Raw genomic sequence first — 24400 nt, forward strand, 5'->3', positions numbered from 1 at the left:
CGTAGATCCACTACAGGCTATGTTTTTATGGTTGTTGGAGGTGTTGTCTCCTGGCAGAGCAAGAAGAAAAGTATTTCCTCAACTAAAGCGGAGTATATGGTTGCTTGAGAAGGAATGTAGCTACAGCATCTTGTTAAAGAATTGGGCATCTCACATCCACTACCACATACCCTCTACACTGACAACCAATCATGCATATTTGAGACGGCAAAACATATAGATCTCCGTTATCATTTCATCAGAGATCTAATAGGAGCGGGTCAGATGCATTTTTGGAACATCTACCCTGTGGGCTGACTTCTCAACCAAGCCCATACCAGAGGCCAAACATTGCAGAGTGGTGCAAAGCTCTTGGTCTTTAATGAAGCTCAGATATATGTAACGTTGACTTAATAAAGTTACACTTACCTTAATAATAATAAATCTTTACTGCTATGTAAATCGCCCCGCTTACCTTAATAATAATAAATCTTCACTCGTATGTAAATAGCCCCACTAACTGATTTAACCGTAGCCTGTATATATCAACCCGTTGGGTTCTTTTTATCAATACAGTTATATTTCCGCTAATCATCAAATAGCGTACTCTTTCATCTCTGCCCACGCACAGCTATTATCCTAGTTTTTTTTTTTTCTCACAATTGCCAGATGTTGTAAAATTAAGAGAATGTTAATCATGCACTCAGTAGATGTTCGGAATTGCCCATTGATTATATTTTCTTTTCCAATATGATTGTGGCAGATGGAGTTGAACATATCGAATCCAGAAGAACGTTCAGATGTCAATGGGTCCAACCGAAAAGAGGAGCTGAGTGGCAATGTTGGGAGGAGGAGACCATAAAATGGGGTGATTCAGATGATGAACAAGACATCAACCTGGACGAAAGGGGCCAGCAAAGCCACAACTGGAGCTGCTGTTATCAGGAGTAGTTTTTATGGTATGCTTCAAGGCAGGACGCATAAGAAACAAGAGGTGGTATCCTAGCAGATGAGATGAGCATGGGAAAGACAATTCAAGCCCTCTGCCTCATCCTCATTAAAGCAGAGGCGCTCTAGGACGCTAAGGACTGTCTGCCCAGACAAAAGGAAGAAAAAATGATCACTACAAACTGCACCAGTATCATCCGAGGACAAGTGCATCACGATCAGATGACCGTGTTCTCGAAAACTCAGCCAAGTATGTGTATGGTTCGCTGCCTGTAAACATTTGATAAGGGCCCCATGCTCGAATGAGAACATCAAATGACATAGGAACATGGCTGAGAACATGAGAAAATCAAACCTGGCAAGTCAAGGATATGGGCAAAGTTGTTGGAATAGTTCCTGGGCTGACCAGTCTGTACAGCATGTGCAAGAGATACAGAATTAAACTTGTAAGGTTGTTGGATGCCTAAACGTAGCTTACTATGCTCACAGCAGATGAGTGCCCTCCCCATGCCAGCCACCTTAGGACTGGTAATTAAAAAACCATGGCTACTTAAGGTCCAGCAGCCTGCTCCCCCAAAGCTCCTCCTCTGCCTGAGATGGTGTGCATTTTCTTTTTATCGCCAGCCAATTCAACTTTGCCACTCAATAGGCTCCAGAGTTTTCATTTGGTGAAAATTTTGACATGCAGAGGCAATTGTGTTCAGCCACTTCAATTCCTTCTTGGACTTGATTAATCAAGTATCGGCTTGAACAGGTTTTGAGCTGCACTACCCTCTTTCTTACTTTTGTACTTTGATTAATGTTGGATCACTTCTCAACCCTCAGCTTTGTAAAATGTGTGCAGTGCCGGATCAAATGTGTGAAGATGTACAGGAGCACGCACATTTCAAAAAGGGAGAAAATGATCCACGACTTCACGGAAGATCCAGATTGCAAGGTATTGTTGCCAACATGCCCAGCACCCAACAGAAGAAGAAGTGCTCCATTTTGATTGGCAGCATGGTACTTTATTCTATATCTGTCTTAACGTCTGATTTGATGCTTGTGTGCTATTACTCTCGTAGGTATTAGGGCTAGTGGTGTTGCTCTTGATGTCACGGTGGTTTCTCATGCATGATGTCTAAAACCTTATGTATATTATGTCTTACTATGCCGCCTCGGGTATCTTGATAGAACCAGGGTGGAATCGGCGGGCTGAAGATCAAACCCATTGAATTGGGCAGTACAAACCTATGCGATAACATTCTTGATCTGTCACATCACTGATCACCCTTGCAAAAGGTATTTAAGAATTCACAAGTTCTATGATGAACCTTGTGAGGTTCATCATAGAGAATAAAGCTGAAGAGTAGATAATTCTCTTAATATGCTTCTACTTGCTGCAGCTCTACTAGTGGATTTTATCTACTTAGTTTTGCAGATCTTTTTTTTTTCCCCGGAAAAAAGAGATCCTTCTATTAGTTACCAAAAAAGAACAGCCACACTGGCTAAGTACAACCTCGTCTCCATAGGGGAGCAATAATCAAAATGGAAAAAAGGGGTGGTGCTCTCCTCCCCAAGCTGGCCACTCTAGGGGGAGGGGGCTACTTCATACAATTGGGGTTTTGGGGGGGGGGGGGGGGGGGGTCTATAATGCCCTCACCACTACTGATAGTGAGAAATGGGTCGTTTCACCAAGTCTGTAGTAGGAAGGCCTCACAGTAGTGCTTCCACATGCCATCAGAGCCACCCTGAAGCCTCCCCTCATGTCCACGGAGGGTGTGAACGATGTCGAACCATATGCTCTGGGTGGACTCCATTGGTGGAGTGAGGGTGTGCTTGATGACCTCGCTGCAAACAAACTCGCCAAATATGCCACAAAGCAATACTAGTGCAAATCTCCCATCCTTGGCAAGAGCCTGGAGTCCAGTGAACTACAAAGGGGAATGGAACTCGAACTGTTGAGATCCGATCACGAGCAACCTGTAGTGCCGTTCCCCCACCATCCTCCTCATATGTTATGACAACCTCAGTCTCTGTGGCCCAAGCCACTATGCCCCAAGTAATTGTGTCAGGGGGGAGCCCAGTCCTTAGTGATGATGCGGAGAACCCTCCGCCAAACCTACTGAGCCTTCAGGCAATTACAAAGCCAATGACGTTGGGACTCTTGTGAATGGCCACACCTCGAACATACTCTCGACCACTAAGCTTCAATGGGCTATCTACCACAGAAAGAGTGTAATCTTCCGCGGTCAAAAATTGTCCCATAGCCTCTTCTAGAAATAAAAAAGAAACTGAGGGGGGCCCTAGGACTACCAATGCCCCGCTGCTATTATTGGGGTGCCCTCAATCTCAAGCATCTGAATCCTACGGCCTAGCCGTGCAGTGTACTCGAAGAAGGGGATTCCGGGAGCCTCCTCTCTGGTGTAAAGGGATTATGTCATGTCCACTCTCCTGGGTCCCATTGAAGGCCTGTGTGAGCGGGCGGCCCTCCCATAACCATAGCCACCAAAAGCCCTCTCTGGCACCTTGGTTGGTGGAGGTTTGATGTGCCATCCATGCTTGTGGACACTGGAAACCAATCACCCATACTCTTTGTAGAGTCCATCTACTGAGATCCTCGGAAGAAAGCTCTGCTGCTTTGACAAGTCTACTAGAAGGTCCGATAGAATAAGTAAGAAGGGTATGTCATGTCTGGTGAACACTCCCAGCAATTGCCGGGGAAGGGGGAGGGGGAGGGGGTTTGAGATAAGTCACTCTAGGGGGGATGGAAGAATCAATGTAAGGGCTACGTCTATCTCTATCTCATATCCCAGCGAGGCTCCTCATATGGGCCTCTAGGGGAGGTTGTCTGAAAAATAACAGAGAGGGATTGCATGGGCCCATGCTCCAAGATATGTGTGCGAACGGGCACCCAGCATGTGACCACTGAATAACCAAACCACATGATTCCATATGAAGGGCTGTCTCCTTGGTTGCAGCTGGAAAGGACTCTTGAAGGGCCGGTTTGAGGTGGTCCCAAGCTCTAAGGAGGCTGAAGACTCCAAGGGCCAAGACAACCAAGGGGAGCCTAAAGCAAAGATGAACTTGAAGGTCAAGAATTAGGTCATCTTCAGGCTACAGTTTGAAATGAACCAACCATAAGCTAAGATTTGGGACAAATGATCATGTAGATTAGCATGCAATTAGCAAGAATCACACATAATGCCTAAGTGATTTAACCTTTCACCAAAGGATGGAAATAACCTTCCATAGGCCAATGTATGGTAGCTCAAGGCCCCAAAGTTCATTCAAAATCCATATGATCAAAAGATACAAATGAGGGTCCATGAGCCCCTTTTAGACATGAACCCTATGACCATAAACCTAAGCGATATGACCATAAACCTAAACCTTTGTCCTCAAAATCTATCATGTCTACAATTGCCATATCTCCCATATACATCAACGAGAAGAGAAGGTTCCATCATATGTACAAGACAATGGTAGGGTCTCTAAAAGTAGCCATGTTGAAGTGGTATGAACCCCTAAATAGATTCTATGAATCCATAGCATGAACAATGTAGAGCTAGACCCTCCAACCATGAAAGAAGTGCTCTTGAAACATAGTGGACTGTTATGACAATCCATGTCGATGTCAAAACGGCTTGCAAATCTCTCATGAAAGCACTTCAAAATGAGCCCCAAATGACTTGTGCATGATTCCAAAACATCTACATATCATAAACTACCATCATAGGAACCATTAGAGCTCATTGAGATCACCAAAAGACTCCCAAAAGTGCCTTTGCCAAATCTGTCCAAAAATTTCCAAAATGCACATCTTCCATTGTAGGAGTCATAAAGACCCATATAATTCATGCCAAATAGTCAAACCACATCCTCACATAATAGAACTTGTTGTTGCATATAAGAAAGTGGTTGCCATGTATCCTCATCCATAAGTAAATCCTCTAAAGTGTGAACATCTCTCCCATAAATGAATCCCACCACCGAGGTCAAACGAAAATGTATCCTTTTGAAATACCGTGTCATCCACAATGTGTCCATTATTCCAACCACGCGGGTCAAATAGAAATGCATCACCCTCTTTTATGAAAGACTGATACTCATGTGACTCTTCAACTTTTGTTCCTTCATGGAAGTCCTTAAACTTTTCAACTTCATAGACTCTTTGGCATCCTCTCCTCCATCCATGAGAATCATGGTGGCTATAACCTTCTTACCATGTCTCTTTGCGCTTGAAGCATAAACCTTTGCTTTCTTAACTCATCAATCTTTGTGTCGTCCATCCTTTGAGTCTTGTTGAAGGTTTGAGGAGACTTCTTGGTGGAAGTATTCCATTTCTTTGCATCAAAACAAGTTTCACTCTTGGGCTGTCCACCCCCATAAATGGTAGGAAATATAGAAATGGAAGAGGGTGGTATAGGAAGAGATTTTGTAACCTTGTTAGAAGAAATAATAGGTGGGTTAGATGAATCATTCATGAGTAAAGTGGGCTATGATTTCTTGTATTTGGGCTCATAAAGCTCTGCCAACCTCAGCCTCTTTAAGGGTAGGTGGTCTTTAAGCCGACACATTCACCTTGATGGAAGAATCCAAACCCATGTATAACCTAATTCATCTTCATTTTCTCAGTAAGTCCTTCCACATACATGGATAACATAAAGCTTTTTATGTACTCCCTTACTACCATGCCTTTTTGAGAAAGCTCATACCATTGCTCATGGTATCTATCAAGCACCAAAGATGAAATAAAGGCCAAGTTCATCTTCCTTTTCAAATCATCCCATGAGTGTGGTACATTTCCATGTTTAACCATATGTCTCCACCATTTTTAAGCATAATCTTCCAAGTGTAAGGATGAAAATTACACTATATCTTGCTCACTCTCAGGGTAGAGATGAAAATAAGTGTCTAGCTTGGTGATCCACTTCTCCAACTCATACAAAGCGGAGCCATCACCCTTGAACTTGGAGAGGGACACCTTATCCTTGATATCTTTGGAAGAATTGGAAGAAGGAATCCCATGATGTGGCTTGTTATTTTGTGATTGCATGTAAGAATTAGAAAATTGAGCAAAGTCTTTGTACTCCTTCTTACAAAAGAAGGCATTTCCATCCAACTATCATGGGCTTCAACTTGTCTTTGTGCAAAAGACATGTGCTCCCAATCATGATCGATTCCATCCTTATCCCAAGCATCTCCTCATCTACCATGATGGACTAATTTGCGTTTGAATAAGATGGTACCTTCTTGGCATCTCCATATCATAAATCCATAGGCTTGAATGAATCTTGTGGAGGTTTACTATTCACTTGAGAAGTACTGGGGTGAAATGAAGAAGGCCTCAAATCCTTTATGAGAGGTTTCTTAGCATCCATCATAAATCCAATTGAAGGAGCCTTCATAGAAGCCTCTTGCATAGCTTGTTTACCTCCCTTGTGACCACCATAATGAACTTCATGCATAGGTTGCTTACCTTCATGAACCCCACCAATTCTCAGTAGTTTCTTCATGGTGTTGATTCATGGATTAACCCAATTGATCTTTAATGGCTCCTATTTTGGTAGTAATAGACTAAAATTTTAAATTCAAGGTTTGGTGATGATATCCAATCTATCCATGAGTGGCTTAAAATCAAGTTTATTCACAAAAAATTCCAAGAGAGTATCATTTGAAATGGCTTGCAAACTTGAGAGGTGTACTTTGAAGTTTGACCCATGGATTGAGAGAAATTTTTATGAGTGTTTTCCCTAACCATTTTCTCTTCAAGATATTCCATTGTTTCCATAGTGCCCTATTCTATCAACTCCTCCCCTTCCATATCCTCCATTGCCAATGATAGCTTTCTAGGTCTACCTCTCGGCTTACCAGCCATAGGACTGTTTTGGAAAATTTACAATATGATGATGTAGGAGTGTCAGATTTGGGTGTTCTAGGGCTATATAAGAAATAATTAGGATAAGGAGTAAGCCTATGATGTCACTTTTGGTTCAGTCAACCCTCTATATGCCTCTGTTTTGGCTTTTATCCGCAAGTCATATAGTGATAGTTTGGTCCACTTCTTGCACTCCAATGCTCCAAATGAGTTGAAACTTTGTGGTTAAGGTATTTGACAAGTGGATAACACAATGGTGAAGCCAAATTTATGATTCGAGACTTGATTCAAATTCTATCCAAACAAGGTTATGCATTAGAGAAATGGGTGTAACTTAACCCAGAAACCAAACGGGGTGGTTGAGGGCTCTATGGGAAGCCCTAATGATGTGGAATAACTCTCAATATTCAATTTAGGTTCAATCCAAAACCTCTCGGACTAAACCACACTTATCTAAAAACTGTAGATTATGACAAATTGTAACCGCAGCAACAACCAACTTGCAAATCAATGCATGTTTGCATCCTGGTATATTCAAAGCATCAATATGCATCTAATTAGTATCCATCCAAGGCATTTTGACTAGATTTTAGCATGACCTTGGTGCATTTATGAGCCAATCTCAATCATTATATCAATACCAATGTGCCTAATAATGTCAACTATGCATCCGTGCAAAATCCCATTGATTGTCAATTGCATTTCAAATCATTGTTACTTGTATTTATAACCCACTGTCCATTTTATTTGATGTAGCAAGTCGATGAAGAGCTTTTTCTTACCGATGTCCCAGCTAAGCCTTCTCACCCCCTTACCAAAGTTTGAAATCTAATGGCAAGGTTTGAGGCCATGTATTGATAATCACCATATATTTAATCCCCATCCTGCCACTTTTCCAAGAGCACTCACGAAAGGAGAGTTCAAGACATGCTCCCCCTTGGCCTCTCCACCAATGCCAAGGGTACCCTCTCAGGCTTATTATACAATTTGATTAAGAATTTAGCAATGTAAAGAGAGTAGAGTGTTTGATGGCTTACAATTCAAAACATGTACTCATGTGATCATGTACATTACAACTTTAGCATGTAATCATGCTTGCATTATTCTCCTTGTGCACTTTCTTCATCAAAATACTTTGCTCCAAGTCTTGCAATAGTCATCCAACCAAAGAGAAACAACCAATGCCCTCACCAATGCATAACAAATATAAGAAGCATCAATATACTCTTCTCTTCTTTTAATCCAATTGTTAAGTTCTTTGCATGTATAGGGTAAAATGATTGGAAAAATGTATGGGAATGATAAAGAGAGTAAAGTTTCAAAGAAATGCAAGCTACATGCAAGGGAATGATGAGAATCCCATGATATGCAAGAATTTTACCCTAAACCTTGTTTTCTCCAAAAACCCTAATTCCCTTGGTCAAATTGATCAAGAAATGTATGATTGTATAGAGAAGATCAAGGGAAGAAGGAATGTAGATTGAAATCCCACCACAAACCCTAATCTTAAAGGCAATCCCCAAAACCCTATTTATCTTAAGAAACCCTAAAATTGTGATCATTATTGCAAATAAATGATATGAGAGGGTAGAGGAGAGTTAGGAGAAGAGAACTAACACCCTGGATCTCAAAAATTTCAAGTGAAAACCCTAATTTTCAAGAAAATCCCCAAATCATTCAAGTGGATTAAGAAATCCTAAATTTGACTGGAATCAAACATTGAACACATGTATAGGTAGAGGAAGGTTGGGAGAGACTCATTATTCAAGAATTTTAGGAAGAAGATGATCCCAAACCCTAGCTTTTCCAAGAAAATGAAAATTTCCATGAAATCCCCTACTTATGTAACAATTGATCACATATATAAATGTAGCCAAGCATGAAAATTTCCATGAAATCCCCTACTTATGCAACAATTGATCACATATATGAATGTAGCCAAGCATGAAAAAGAAGATTGATAAAGAAATTCCTCCAAAATTTGATAAAGAACCCTGATTTTTCATGGAATCCCTAATATGCAACAAGAGAGGTAAAATTTGAAGCATTGATGGAATCAGAAGCTTGCTTACACATATTAGTTGCATTTACAAGCTTTGTAGCCCTCCAATGGTGATTATTAAGCTCCCAATCTTCACAAAGTAGCGCACAACTCCTAGCTCAAAAACGTGAAATGTGATGCTAAGAAAGGGTGGGATATGAAGCTTAAAGTGTGTCCAATGCTAATATCTAGGCTATGGCAAGTGTTTGGACTCATGGGAGGGGCTCTATAGCTATCAAAGATCAAGCAAGAAGAGGGAAGAAAGAAAAACCTTTTTGATTAGTAAAACTAATCTTGATTAGTGAGATTTTTCCCCAATTTCGATCTTGCGATTCAAATTTTGGTGCAGCTCCCCTAAAAAATTGGTCCCCCATCAAACCCATGGACCTAAAACTTAAGAAGCAAACGAAGAAAAAAAAATTTGACCAGTCAAGGTCATCATATACATCTTCTTGATCAAGAAAATCAAGAATACTCAAAAGATTTTCAAGAAAATTTACGAGAGTAGACCAAAAGCAAGGCTTTGATACCAATTGAAATGAAGTAACCATAAGCTAAGATTTGGGACAAATCATCATGTGGATTAGCATGCAATTAGCAAGAATCACACATAAGGCCTAAGTGATTTAACCCTTCACCAAAGGATGGAAATAACCTTCCATAGGCCAATGTATGGTAGCTTAAGGCTCCAAAGTTCATTTAAAAGTCATATGATCAAAAGATACAAACGAGGGTCCATGAGCCCTTTTTATACTTGAACCCTATGACCATAAACCTAAGCTAACTATTAAAGTTGCTACTCCATTACACATATTTACAACCAAGGAAGATCTCCAAGAAAGTCGTATCACGCCTCACACTCATCTGGATATTGGTCCGTAGTCCCCGCACAAACAACTCGACTACTGTAGCCACGTCCAAAGTGACTATCCCAGTAGACTGGGCTTGCAGCTGTTGGCCCCTAGTTCTTTCCGGGTGAAAAACCAAGCTTTTCTGGGCTTTTCCTGGCAGTAGCAAAGGTGCTTGCTAGGCTTGTTGCATTCCTTGCGGGCTTGTTTCAGCATTCCTGCTTGTTTGTTGCCTGGCCATCCCTCACCGCGGAATCGCTTCATCTTTCTGGGGTCCAATCGGGTGTACTTGTCTTTGCTCTATTTCTCTCTCTTGCACTCTTATCTCCGCTACTTTGTGTAATTATAAAGAACCAAGGTGCCAAATATTCCTTATCAAGTATAATCCTATCTGTAAGCTTCCGCATGTTATAGTGGTATCAGAGCTTTGCCTTTTGGTGAAGAGATTCAACCTAGAAAAAGAAGAAGAAGAAATTTTTTCGCTATGTGGTTGGTTTACATACTCCAGTAGCACTCCCATTCTAGAGTGACTCCTATCCCTCAAAGAATGGTTGGTTTATAGCCTCCGAAAGTGATTGGAAACATCTCCCACACACGGTGGATGATTTCATTGTGGTCATGGAAACATCTCCCACACACAATGGATGGTCTTATTGTGGTCAAGGAAAAACTTGACCACTCCCACTATAACTTCTGGGGGTCCCAAGGGTTTTGCAAAACACTTGACCATTAATGCAATTAAATACTAAAATTAGCCATAGCCTTAAACATATGCCACTTAATCCACAAAATTGTAAAAAAGAGATGTGCATAACTGACACCGCATAGAGGTCGGAATGGGCCCACACACACCCCCCCTCACCCCCCTCCCCGCGGCAAAGTATTTTATTACCCAAAGAGAAGATATCATGTACAAGCTTTGAGGGCCTTACCCTCCCCACAAGAGATGCCAGATTTTCCATATATAAATACTATAACACAACCCAACACGAGACAACCATAAAATTCAGCCAGTACATAAAATTCAGCCAGTACATAGGACAACACTATAATCCATATACCTCCGTGTGGGTATTGATTCTTCCCCCCCAAAAACCATAGGTCTTCATGCAATAGAGATGTATAGCCAATACGACTCTCCATTTAGCTGGTACAATAAGTACATGGGTTGGTACAACAAGTACAATGGCTTGTACAACAAGTACAATGGCTTGTACAACAAGTACAAGGGCTCGTACAACAAGTATAGTGGTTGGTACAATAGCAAGAAATCATAATACAATAATTAAATACCCTTGCGAGTATAGCAAGTACAATGGTTAGTATAACAACTGCACGGGCTGGTACAACAAGTACGGTGGCTGGAAATCATAATACAATAAATAAATACCCTAAACAGTCCCATAATATCAAAACCAGTCTATTGAGCCTTGGCGTAGACACAAGTCCCTTGCCAATAAGGCATCAATCTGCTGAGCCTTAGCGTAGACACAAGTCCCTTGCCAATAAGGCGTCAGTCCACATCACCCTTCGCATAAGCATAAGTCCCGTGCCAACCAGGCGTCATGTCCACCGTCTACCACTTGCATTCCATGTTGGTACTCTGACCACACACCTTGGATAAGAGGTGGGCTTAAGCGTGAAACATAAGATGAGAATCACTTACAGGCATAGTCATCTTTGTGCTCCATAAACATTTCTACTATAGGCATTTCGGCCACCAGTAGAAATCTAGAGAGAAATTCTTGATCCATGGGATAACCATGAGTTCCATAAGTCCAATGCATCCCAAATAAAGGGAGCTAAAAAGAATAATACATCCCAATATAAAAGGTAATCCATAAACGTGAGGATGGATCCAAATCCCTAGAAAAGAAGTCCGCGAATCCATAGACCTGTATACCATAAACCCTCGATCCATGAGATAACCATGAGTTCCATAAGTCCAATGCATCCCAAATAAAGGGAGCTAAAAAGAATAATCCATCCCAATAAAAGGTAATCCATAAACGTGAGTGAGGATGGATCCAAATCCCTAGAAGTCCATGAATCCATAGACCTGTATACCATACTTCCTTAAGGAAGTCCACTGTCCATAAAAACAAGCTCTATAACCAATGGATGTCTACAAGGAAACTCCATATCCAAACTCAAGTACACATCGTAAAACCACTATATGAGAATGGCGTACCAAACAATGTATAAAAACAGTGCTCAAGCACAAGTCCCTAGAGTACGCTTCCTCTATCACATAGCATGGACTAGGTGACATGGTATCCGTTGTTGCCAATTGGCCTTTCAAGAATACACGCATGTACTTAATAACCAACCAAGTCCTTGTTCATGAAGCTATACCAAAGAAGGTTTCCAGGTAAGTACACGAAGTACCAGACCCAACAAAAGGCCAACCTCCAAGATTGATGTTTCTGCGCAAGTACACAAGGTACCAGACCCAGTGGAAAGCCAGTCCTCCAGGCGTTTCCAGGCATGTACACACTGGCACAAGTCCCAATGGAAAGCCAAGTCCACTAGATATTCCGAGCATGAACACATCAAAACATCTAATCCCAAACATAACATTCCGGGCATGAACATGCCAATTTCCAACGGAAGATCATGTCCACATTATCACATGACATGCATCAATCCACATTATCACAAGTCCCAATGGAAAGCCAAGTCCACCAGATATTCCGAGCATGAACACATCAGAACATCTAATCCCAAACATAACATTCCGGGCATGAACATGCCAATTTCCAATGGATGATCATGTCCACATTATCACATGACATGCATCAATCTGATGCATAAGTATAAACCAATAGCCATGGACGCCAGTCCAATGCATAGACATATTTAGAAAATCATGTACAACAACACATTTCCAATGAACTCATCAAAGTATCAAAAGTCTTTCAATCACATTACTACCATGCATTAAGACCACTACTGTATGTGTCCCATACCACGCAAAATATTGTTGTGTAAAGCTGGCAATTCATAGACCCATATTGGCATGGTCAATGGAAGTGAGTTGTTATATCAAACCATTACCATAACTCTACCACATGATCCATGCTAGCCACACACCTTGGAGTAGAGGTGGACTTATAGTTTATCAACATTTCGGTCGTTGATAGAAAAATCCATAAAAGCATCATATCCATGAGATATCCAAATATTTATTCTCTATAAACTCAGACAGATTCATCCATAGAAATTGCTTGTGAAGCCCAATATCTATATAAACCTCGTCCAAGAAAGAAATTTCCATAGATACATCTAAATAATCCATGAATGTGGTCCATAGTTCAAATAACAATCACTTCTATAGAGTAATGCATCATATCCCATCCGTGGAAGGTCATAAGAAACCATATAGTAACCATATAGACCAAGCCATCAATGTTTTCTTGAAACCATAGTCAAAGGGGATGGAGGGGATGAAGGGCCAGGATGCAAAAATGTCGTCCCGAGACACGATCATGATCCGACACAGGATGGGGACGGTGGGAACGTTCCAGCGATTCTTATCACCAAGGGACAGTGTCCCCAGAAGGGCAGAACAGATGATCATGTCGGGGATGGAACGCTGCAAAACAGATAATTTTTTTATCGTTTTTTTCACCGTTTACGATCATTTTTTCACCCTTTTATGACCGTTGTTTCACCCTTTTACGACCGTTTTTTCACTGTTTTCTGTCGTTGCTTCTGTCCATTGCTGGATGTGCCTGTTGGCCTAGACTGTGGCTTGCTGCCTAGGGCCTAGGCTATATATATGGTTGTGGCTTAAGCTCCTTCTCTCTCTCTCTCTCTCTCTCTCTCTTTCTCTCTCTCCCTCAATTTTCAAGTTTCAAGTTTCACCCTCTATCATGGTATCTTCTTCACAAGCACCCTGCGCACGTCATGGTAGTGCTAGAAGAACCGATGGGGCGACTGGTCTTGGTGGGAAGAGGTTAATGCCAATTGCCTTGGAAGTGGAGGAGGTTCACGCATGTGGTCTTGCAAGCTTTTTCCCTATAGGCGGACGAGTGGGTTAGACAAAGTGAGAGCCCACCTTATGCACGAGTCCAGGCACGAGGTTTGATTTTACACGGGAAGTCGGAGAAGAGAAGGGAGCTTCTTGAGCGCATTGTCAGGCATGAGGCTTTGAGGGCTGCAAGGCTGGCATGTGTGGCTGTGGATCCTATAGCATTTATGACACCGTTCAAGGGATCTGCTTCAATGTCAGGGGGTGCATCTATCTTGCCTACACCACAGCCACATGCCCAAGGTTCCTTTATGATGCCCACACCCGCTTGTCGACAGAGTACACTTGAGGGAAGTTGGGATCCTAAGAAGAAGGAAGAGGTTGATATAGTTGTGGCTTCTTCTTCCATGACCATATTTCTTTCTATATTGCTAGGTAAGCCTTGACTCTTCCCTCTTGTCCATGTCACGACTCGCATGATTTTTCTAAGTTTCATTCTTAAAAGTTGAACAATTGTTTCTTTTTGTGATCAGATCTGAGTACTTTAAGGCTATGGTGAAGAGGATTGGGGAGTATGGTCCAAACTACACCCCCTCATCATCAGTCTTTGCGCACCACATTACTTGACAAGGAGAAGTGCCTTGTCGAGCAAGCTGTAGAGAACACAAAGCGGCTATGGGCAAAGAATGGAGTGCCACTCATTCCGGATGGATAGAGTGACACACGAAAGCAGTCCATCCATGGTCTCGTTGCATATTCCCGTGGTGAGATGTACTTTATTTCTTCACATTCAGGGATAGGGAAAAGTACAGACGTGCTGCAGCAGCAAAGTGGGCAAGTGGCATTGAGCTCATTGGCCCAAAATGTGTGGTGGATTTTGTTGCAGATAGCAAGGCTATAAATAAGGGAGCTGAAGCTATCATTGAGGGCATGTATCCGCACATGACTATGTTGAAATGTTAAGCTCAACATGAGCTGACACTCACGAGGCGCCTGCATGACCGTTTGATATTTATATCATTGGCAGGTTTGGTAGCTAATATCTTCACCAGAGATTCTACAGCTAGACTACACTGACTAGTCCACACCTACCACTCCTCTTAGCGTGTTCACATTATGGACCACTTGTATATACTCTATTATTTGTGTTAATCACTTTATCTTCTTTGTAGACCTCTTTTGTTATGATATATCATTTATATCATTGGCGGGTTTGGTAGCTAGCACCGACATATCTTCGCAGAGATTCTACAGCTAGACTACACTGACTAGTCCACACCTACCACTCCTCTTAGCGTGTTCACATTATGGACCGCTTGTATATACTCTATTATTTGTGTTAGTCACTTTATCTTCTTTGTAGACCTCTTTTGTTATGTGAAGAAGAAGAAGAATTTTCAGCCTCTCACCTTGTGTATTCTCTTCTAGGGTTTGTGTGAGTGTGTGTGTGCTTGCAGGAGCTTAAACTCTCTTCTCCCTTGCATCTTTTCATGGTATATCAGAGCCTGGTTCATGCTAAGGGCTGAGCGGCAAGCAAGAGAAGCACAAGAAGTGGTACGAGAGGAAGAGCTTCATCTGCTCTTCCCCCTTTGTGTTGGCTATTACACCTTTGTCAGGAGCTCTTCGAGAGGCATTGGCAAACGAACTCTGATTGAGGAGATTTCTTTGTGGGAGTAGAGCTACAAGGCAACTCTGATGTTTACTGGGTAGAAATTTTGGGCTGAAAACGCGTTTCGAGAGTGTCTGGACCTCCGTTTTTCAGTTCGCACAGGCGTTCATGGGCACTGCGGGGGTAAGTTTTGATTCTTTGCAAAACTCTATTTTTGGAACTGCAGGAAGGGCGATTGGTTATGTAGACACTGTGTGTACTACAAAAGAGGTCTTAAAGTTGTCATTGGGTGTATGTATGCAAATTGAGGTCACTGGTTGTGACAGTTTGGGTGCAGTACAGTACCGTTGTAGAGAATAGAGCAGTTTGTGTATGTCAAACAAGAGTGCTATTTTTGGTAAATTTGTGTTGTGTAGACAAGATGTCGAATGATGGAATAAACCAGATTGTGGCAGAGAAGCTTGACAAGATAAACTTCCACGCTTGGAGGTTTAGATTAATAAATTTTCTAATGGGAAAAGATTACTGGGACTACATTGAAGGTGAACATGAGAAGGTATCCAGAGATTAATTCAACTGGTGCAGATGTAAAAGAATTCAAGAATTGGAATCAAGGAGCAAGGAAAGCCATGTATTCGTTTTTATTAGTATACATGATGCCAAGTCACCTAAGGAGGTATGGGACCCCTTGGTGAAGCTGTATAAAACCAACACCGGCACGACATATTCAGTTAAAGAATGAGCTTCATACTGTGGAGAAGAAAAATATGTCTGTGAATGATTATGCCTTGAAGATCAAGGACATTGTGGAATCCCTTGCATTAATTGGTGTTTTTGTTGATGATGATGATAAGGTGGAAGTGTGTCTATGTGGTCTCGGGCTACAATACAAGGCATTCAAGACGCCTATTTAAACTCGGGAGAACATTTCCAACTTCACAGATTTGGTGTCAATGCTGATCATTGAAGAGAAGAATTTGGGTGAAAATCAACAATCTTCACAAAACAAAAACAGTTCAGAGCAATAGGCCTTCTTGTAGGTAGAGGATGAGGTAGAGGTCATGGACGTGGCCAAGGTGGTGGCCAAACAGGTAATCAGAATTATGGTTAGCACAACACAACAGTCCCAAGATTCGCAAAATAGCAACACACAGGTTGAAGAGGCTAGTTTAGAGGCAGGGGGAGTTAAAGAGCTCATGGTAATTGGCAAAGGCAGCATAATGATACATGAGGCTGTTTTTGTTATGGTAAGCCTGGACATGTGCAAGCAGATTGCTATAAGAAGCAGAGTGACATGCGAAATGAAAAAGTGCAGCAAAATAACTATGCATCCTCTAGCGCAGAAATAATGAGAATAATGAGAGGTTGTTTGTTATGCAACATGTGGTTAATGCTATCTGGAAATGATGTAGTATTATGTAAGGATGATGTATGATATGTTGATTCAGGTGCTTTGAACCACATGACAAGTCATGGTGACTGGTTGAAGTAAATGAAGAGTCTTTAAAGACCAGGTTTTGTTAAAACAAGGGGGATGACACTGCTCATCCGATTGCCCATGTTGGAGATGTGCCATTGTCTATGTAGGATGGTAAGCTAAAGTACCATGCATATGTACTTCATGCTCCAAATATTACAAAGAATCTGGTTTCTGTTGGCCAGATGATTGAGCAAGGTTTGCAGGTCCGGTTTAAACTGATGGCTATTATGTAGTAGAAGACTTTAAAGATAAGTGTAGGTTGGTTGCAAAAGGCAACAAAGTGGGCAGAATGTTTACATTAAATGTAAATATACCTGAAGTGAGTGCTGCAATGTTTGCAAATGGTTCAGGAGTTATTGCAGATACATACATTTGGCATAAGAGAATTGGGCATGTAAATGTGCAAAGAATGAAATCTATGCAGACTAAAGAAATTGTGATAAGGTTGCCTAAGTTTAAGGTTGAAGATATGCAGAAGGTATGTAAAGCATGTCAATTTGGAAAGCAAACAAAGCATGTATTTCCACATGATAGAAATGTGAGCAGGAATGTACTAGATGTTGTGCATTCAGATGTATGGGGTCCTGTGAAGACTATGTCTATGGGTGGTTGCAGGTGCTACGTAACATTTATTGATGACCACACAAGGAATGTATGGGTGTATTTCATGAAGGAGAAGAGTGAAGTGTTCACTCATTTTCAAAATTTTAGAGTGATGACTAAAAAACAAACAGGAAATCATGTGAAGTGCCTAAGGTCAGATGGAGGGGGAGAATACTTTTCCAATGAGCTCTCTGAATTCTTGCAGAGAATGGCATTTAGAGACAATTTACATGTAGATACACTCCGTAGAAAAATAGAGTTGCTGAGCAAAAAAAAAGGCACATTGCAGAGATAGAACGGGCAATGATGGCAGAGAAGAATATGCTGCATAGCTATTGGGCTGAGGCTATGTCTACAATAATTTATATCATGAACATGACTCCTACTACAGCCATACATGATGTAACGCTAGAGGAGAAGTTTACTATGGCAAGAAACCTAATTCGTCTCATTCATAGTTGTTAACAAGACGCGCCTCTAATAGTTCGAGGCGTACGAGGCGTTCGACTGCCTGATCGAGGTGTCCTAAAATTATTATTATTTTTTGTTGGTTTGAGTCTTTAGACAGGGGCTTTAAGGGCCCAAGGTAGCCCCTCTCACCACACACACACACTCTCTCTCCCTCCCTCCCTTAAGCCTTTCTCAAGACCCAAAGTTCAAAGTTCAAAGTTCAAACACACTAAGGATGATGATGTTTTTTATACCCACTTTTGGAGCTATCTCTATACTCTACCAGTTCATTTTAGTTCGTTTCATTTTACTTTGTATCCTTGAATCTTGATGATGTATCCAGATGATGAGGATGGACTATTTTGGTCTCATAGGTCATTTTGGTCTTTTGCAAATGTTTACAGCTTTCTTTCTTTCACACACACACTCTCTCTTCCTCTCTCATACACACCCTCTCCCTCCCTCCCTCAAGGCTCACACATACACACTCTAGTCTCTCTCTCTCTCAACTTTCACTATATATATATATATATATATATATATATATATATAACAAACGCCTCAACGTCTCTAAAAAATACGAGTCTTTCAAGGTGCATACCATACCCGCCTCGTACCAAACGCCGCTGATGCTTCTAACAACCATGGTCTCACTTAAAAGTTTTTTGATATATTGCATATGTGCATGTGCCAGATGAGTTGCATACTAAGCTAGATCCAAAGGAAGAAAAATATGTGTTTATTGGGTATTCCCTTAAGCAAAAGGGATATCGATGCTATAATCCTACTACACGTGAATTGAGGGTAAGCAGGGATGTTGTATTTGATTAGATAAGTAGCTGGAATGCTACTGAAAAAGATGTTGTTGGGGTTGATGTAAGTGGACACGTGGTTGCATAGAATGCAAGTCAGCAATCACAGTCATTGAGTGGACCAAGAGAGTCCTCATCTAGCTGTTCTGTTGATAGACCATAGAATGGCAGGCTGCGTCATAATACCAGTCCTAGAAATGTTATTGGTACATCACATAAAGGTAAAGAGAAAGTGGTTGAGTCCCTTGGTATGCCTGATATTTCTGTAGGGCATTCACTTTTGTTGAAGGAGAGTCTAGTGGCTCGGAGATGAGCCTGATGAGGAGCTTGGGATTCCAACAATGAGGACACCTGGTGTGAAGAATGCTATGGAAGCCATGAATGCAAAGTTATGAAGATCTAGAAGAGTCAAAAACCTTGTGCAGAGGTTGACTTATGATGGTTATGTGGCACATCACTATGCTTATATGGCAAAAGTTGTGTAGGTTGTAGAACCCACATGTTTTGATGAGGCTATTGGAAATATGTGTTTGGAGAAAGCTATGGATGAGGAGATGGATGCATTGTATGGAAATGAGACTTGGGATTTGGTGCCATTGCCTAAAGGCAAGAAAGCTATTTGCTATAAGTGGGTGTATAAGGTGAAACATAACAGTGATGGTAGCCTAAGTAGTTATTTACAAGGCTAGATTGGTAGCCAAAGGATATGCGCAGACACATGGGATTGATTATGAGGAGACATTTGCCTCGGTTGCAAAGATGGCAACTGTGAGAGTTGTGATTGCGGTGGCTGCAGCTAAAGGTTGGTTTTTATGGATGTAAAAAATGCATTCTTGCATGGTGACTTGCAAGAAGAAGTGTATATGGATTAGCCACCTGGTTTAGAGGATACAGGTCACCCAGAGTATGTATGTAAGCTTTTTAAGGCTTTGTATGGGCTGAAACAAGCTCCACAAGCATGGCATGACAAGATTGCTAAGTATGTTGTCACTATTGGTTTTCATATGGCAGATGTAGATCACTCTTTATATGTGCATAAGAGTGATAAGGGTATTGTGATCATCACCATATACGTAGATGATCTTATTGTTGGGGGTGACAACTTGGATGAGATTGAGCATGTGAAAAGTCTTCTCAAAAGGAAGTTTAAGATGAAGGATTTGGGAGATCTATGCTACTTTTTGGGAATTAAGGTCATTCGCACACCTAAGGGTATTTGGCTGTCACAGAGACAGTACGTATTGGACATGTTGTCCAAGTATGGGATGGCTGATTGTAAGTCAATCTCGGCGCCATTAGATCAAAATGGCAAGCTTAGTGCGGATGCATGTTATGTGTTGGAGGATCCCACTATGTACATGAAGATTGTGGGGAGTTTGATCTATGTCATGATCAGTAGGCTAAATTTGAGTTACACTATTGGCTTAGAGAGCCAATTTATGCAGGTTCCGCAAAAACCACATCTTGATAGTGTGCGACACACACTTCGGTATTTGAGGGCCATTGTTGATTATGCATTGTTTTATGCAGCATGTGTACCATTGGAGCTACATGGGTACACAAATGCAGATTGGGGGCAGGTAGCATCTCAGATAGGAGGTTTACTAGTGGATTTATGTTTGCATTGGGGAGTGCTATTGTGACATGGAGCAGTAAGAAGCAGCCCACAATTGTCTTACTGAGTACAGAGGCAGAGTACAGAGAGGAGCTATGGTGGCAGCATGTGAGGTAGCTTGGTTATGCAAGCTACTGATTTGGGGTTACATATGGAGAGAAAGGTTGTCATATATTGTGACAATCTTAGTAGTATACAGTTGGCCAGGAACCCACTTTTCCATGTGTAGACAAAACACATTGAGGTACATTACCACTTCATCAGGGAGAGGGTCTTGGCAGGCGACATCGACTTGGCCTACGTCAGCACACAGAATCAGGTCATTTCACTGACATTTTCACGAAGTCCTTGAGAGCTGAGAAGCTCCACATATTTCGAGATATGCTTGGAGTTCATGAGCTGGAATTGAGCTTGAGGGGGAGTGTTAAGATGTCAAGCTCAACATGAGCTAACACTCATGAGGCACATGCATGATCGCTCGACATTTACATCACTGGTAGGTTTAGTAGCTAGCACCAACATATCTTTGCCAGAGATTCTAGAGCTGGGACTACACCGACTAGTCCACACCTGCCCACTCCTCTTACGTGTTCACATTATGGACCTCTTGTATATACTATATTATGTGTGTTAGTCACTTTATCTTCTTTGTAGACCTCTTTTGTTGTGTGAAGAAGAAGAAGAATTTTCAGTCTCTCATCTTGTATGTTCTCTTCTAGGGTTTGTGTGTGTGTGTGTGTGTGTGTGTGCGTGCGCGCGCGCGCGCTTGCAAGAGCTCAAGATCTCTTCTCCCCTGTATCTTTTCACTGTGTCATATTGTATGGCACATTTTTTGAACAATCTATTAAAGGATATTGGAAATATGTCATGGATTGAGCTTATCCTTCAAGAGGCTAATCAAATGGTACTTTTGTCTTGAACCATCAGCTCCTCTGCTCTACGAGTTCTCCAAAAAATCAAGGCTCTCACTTCTCAAATACTCAAACACCTGATTTGCCTTCAACTTCTTGATGTTGGGCCGCTTGAGAGAGTGCAGCAGTGTGCTTTGAGGAAGCTCTTCCATCAATGACGAGTTTACCACTTCCACATTGGCTTCAACAGCCATAGGCAGATTGCCATAGGCAGATTATGCAGGGAGCATGCAGAGGGCACCTCCTTTTGGGAGGATGTGAAACACATTGATGATATGGTGAAGCCTATTGTCCACTTGTTGAGGCTTGTAGATGCTATGCAGCCATGCATTGGGAAGGTGTATGAGGTGATGGATAGAATGATAGAGAAGTTGCAAGAGTTAGAGCCCGATGAGGAGATTTGTTCCCTATGTGTGACGAGGTGGAGCTCCTATGCCTCTCCCTTGCATGCATGCAGCCGCATATATGGTGGACCTTAAGTTGTAGGTTAATGGATAGGAGAGTGATAGAGACATGAGTGATGGCTGGAGGTGCATCTTGGATCATCTAGTGCTGGATGGAGGCATTAGGCGCAAAATTAGAGACCAAATTGATGCGCATACAGATCCTTTTTGTGGTGCTTTTGGTTGTTCAAATGCACAGGAGGATAGGTTGAAGGTTGGGGTTGCTTTGTGGTGGGAGGACAAATGGGCCTGAGCTGCAACAATTGGCTATGTGCATTCTTAGCCAAGCTATAAGCTCCTCTTATTTGGAGTAGCTTTGGAGACATATTGCATCAAAGAAGAGGAACCGTCTTGGTGTAGAAAATCCCAATGATCTTGTCTTTATAAGCACAAACTTGTGAATGCTTTGCAAGGGTGTGGCAACTGCAAAGGCAGATCCCTTTACCTAGTGGGAGAGATGGAGAAGGAGGAGGAAAATGAGCAAGCGAAGACACAAAAGAGCCCAAAGGACAATGCCACTACCTTTCAAACTGGTCATGTAGGCATCCATGATCATGAGGCCAGCACTTCTCAGGCTCCAGGCTCCAGGCTCTGATTGAGCATTGCTAGCTTGCTAATTTATCATTTAGCAGCCTAGCCTCTTAGCTCTACCCTATGTTTCACTGTTTTGACTTTTGAGTCTTGACTTGGCACTTTATGTGCATTGTAGATACTAGTCTTTTGTTATTTGATAGTGATCATCATTCCAGGCTTATATATTGGTTTGTCGGTGTACTTATTAGCGCCTGCTTGGCATTTTCGGTGTTTGCATTGTGCAATGTGCATTTACTAAATAACTCAAAACTTTAAACTTTAAAGTGATTCCTTCAAAGTTCAAAGTGTAAAATCATAAATGTTCTTTTATTTAGCGTGCTTTGTAGTCCATGTAAGGTTACTTTAATAGATTGCATATTCCATATGTTGTCCCCCCATTCCGTGCCTTTTGCCATTCCTCGTCCGTGACCCCGTCCTCATCCCCATTCCATGTGACTATGCTTGAAATGCTCTCAAGAAAACATATCATTTTCTACTTGAGATGTTCAAAAATCCCATGTAACAATCTTGCAAGAAAAAGAAAGAAATACTTAGCTTTCTTGGCCACTTCACCCATAGATCCCAATAGATGTATCTCCATACAAGTTGTCTTGAGCTTGATGAAATGATCCATGATATCAATATAGAAGAGAATACCCGACAAGCATAATAAAGCCAATTCAATGCTTCCAAGATAGATTCCACGAATCCACAAATCTATAGACTATGTTGAATTATGCTCATTCTCTTGATGCATGCTTGCTTCCTTAAGTGAATAGGCTGACCATATTTAGCTTCACTAATAGTCAGCGTTTATACCCCAATAGGATCATCTTCACACAAGAGTGTGAACGAGCCAATGTTTTGAGACCAATGTAACTTCCCAGAGTCCCAAGGGTTTCGCAAAACACTTGATCATTAATGCAATTAAACATTGAAATTGGCCACAGCCTTAAACATATGCCACTTAATCCACAAAATTGTAAAAGAGAGATGTGCATAGCTAACACCACAGAAAGGCCGGGATGGGCCCACCCCCCCTTGGAATATTTTATTACCCAAGGAAAAGATATCATGTACAAGCTTTGAGGGCCTTACTCTCCCCATAGGAGATGACAAATTATCCATATACAAATGCCATAACATAGCCTAACACGAGACAACCATAAAATTTAGCTGGTATACACTGGCTATAGAAATGCTAGGCCAACAATATAGTCCATATACCTCTATATGGGTACTGATTCTTCCCTAAAAACCACGGGTCTCATGCAATAGAGCTAGAACAGCCAATACAACTCGCCATTCAGCTAGCACAGCAAGTACATGGGCTGGTACAATAGGTAAAATGGATGGTACAAGTATAGGATCAGTACAGTAAGTATAGTGGCTGGTATACAACAAGTACAATGGTTGGTACAACAAGTACAGTGGTTGGAAATCATAATAGAATAATTAAATACCCTTTTCTTCAATATTTCTTTGCAATAGAAGCCTTCAAAACAGTCCCAAACAGTTGGTATACATCATGGACAGTCTTCAAGAGAGAGAGAAAGAGAATAGCCATCATTAAGGCAGCCTATAATGGTGGTGGTAGAGGCTAGTGTGCAACAAGATAACCTTCTCCAAATGAGGAGATAAGGCTCCAATTTATAGATTTGGGCCTCCCACCCATGAGCTAAAATGGCAAGAGAAGGCTATAATGATAATTGGAGAGCCACATAAGAGCTGAAGTGACAAGAGTGAGGCCACTTGTCTCACTTTGATCCACTTTTTAAGTGTGAGGTTACTTGTCTCATTTTGATCCATTTTCTTGCCACATGTCCCAATCTAAGAGATGGATCCTCCCATAATCTTTACCTTTAAAAATATCCCAATTGGTAAACCTTTTACTACCAAATGTGCTTTGACATGTCACCCATTTTCTCAATTCCAGACGTAATGACGTGAACGGAATTTCCATCGGAATCGGGCCAAGTGTAGTTACCTTCCTAGATTTTAGGAATGCGATCCTTTGTATTCTAGGATAATCCCCCATTCCAAAGCTTGTACATTTAGACGTCCTAGAGTCCACCATACCACTTTCATACTGGAAAATGTCTAGGTTGGTGACACCCACTATGGCAAAATCTGATGAGAGAGAACACTTGAGGCCTAAAGAAATTGTTTCTTCAGTAGCAACTGCATCAAGAAGCCAAGTTTCCAGTGTGCAAACACCATGTTCTAGGAATTTATGCACATTATAGTGTACCAAC

General features: G+C 41.5%; 1 long non-coding RNA gene across 1 annotated transcript; it reads left to right on the top strand.

The window, feature by feature from the left end:
• The first annotated feature begins 580 nt into the window (after positions 1-580).
• Positions 581-1865, top strand: LOC147635883 (uncharacterized). The gene is made up of 3 exons (XR_015266381.1): positions 581-1526; positions 1616-1681; positions 1772-1865. It is a non-coding gene; the product is annotated as an uncharacterized LOC147635883 (long non-coding RNA).
• The last annotated feature ends 22535 nt before the right edge of the window (positions 1866-24400 follow it).

Source organism: Cibotium barometz, chromosome 8 (genome assembly GCF_041138505.1).
Source record: "Cibotium barometz isolate CiBa-2024 chromosome 8, ASM4113850v1, whole genome shotgun sequence".
NCBI lineage: Eukaryota > Viridiplantae > Streptophyta > Polypodiopsida > Cyatheales > Cibotiaceae > Cibotium > Cibotium barometz.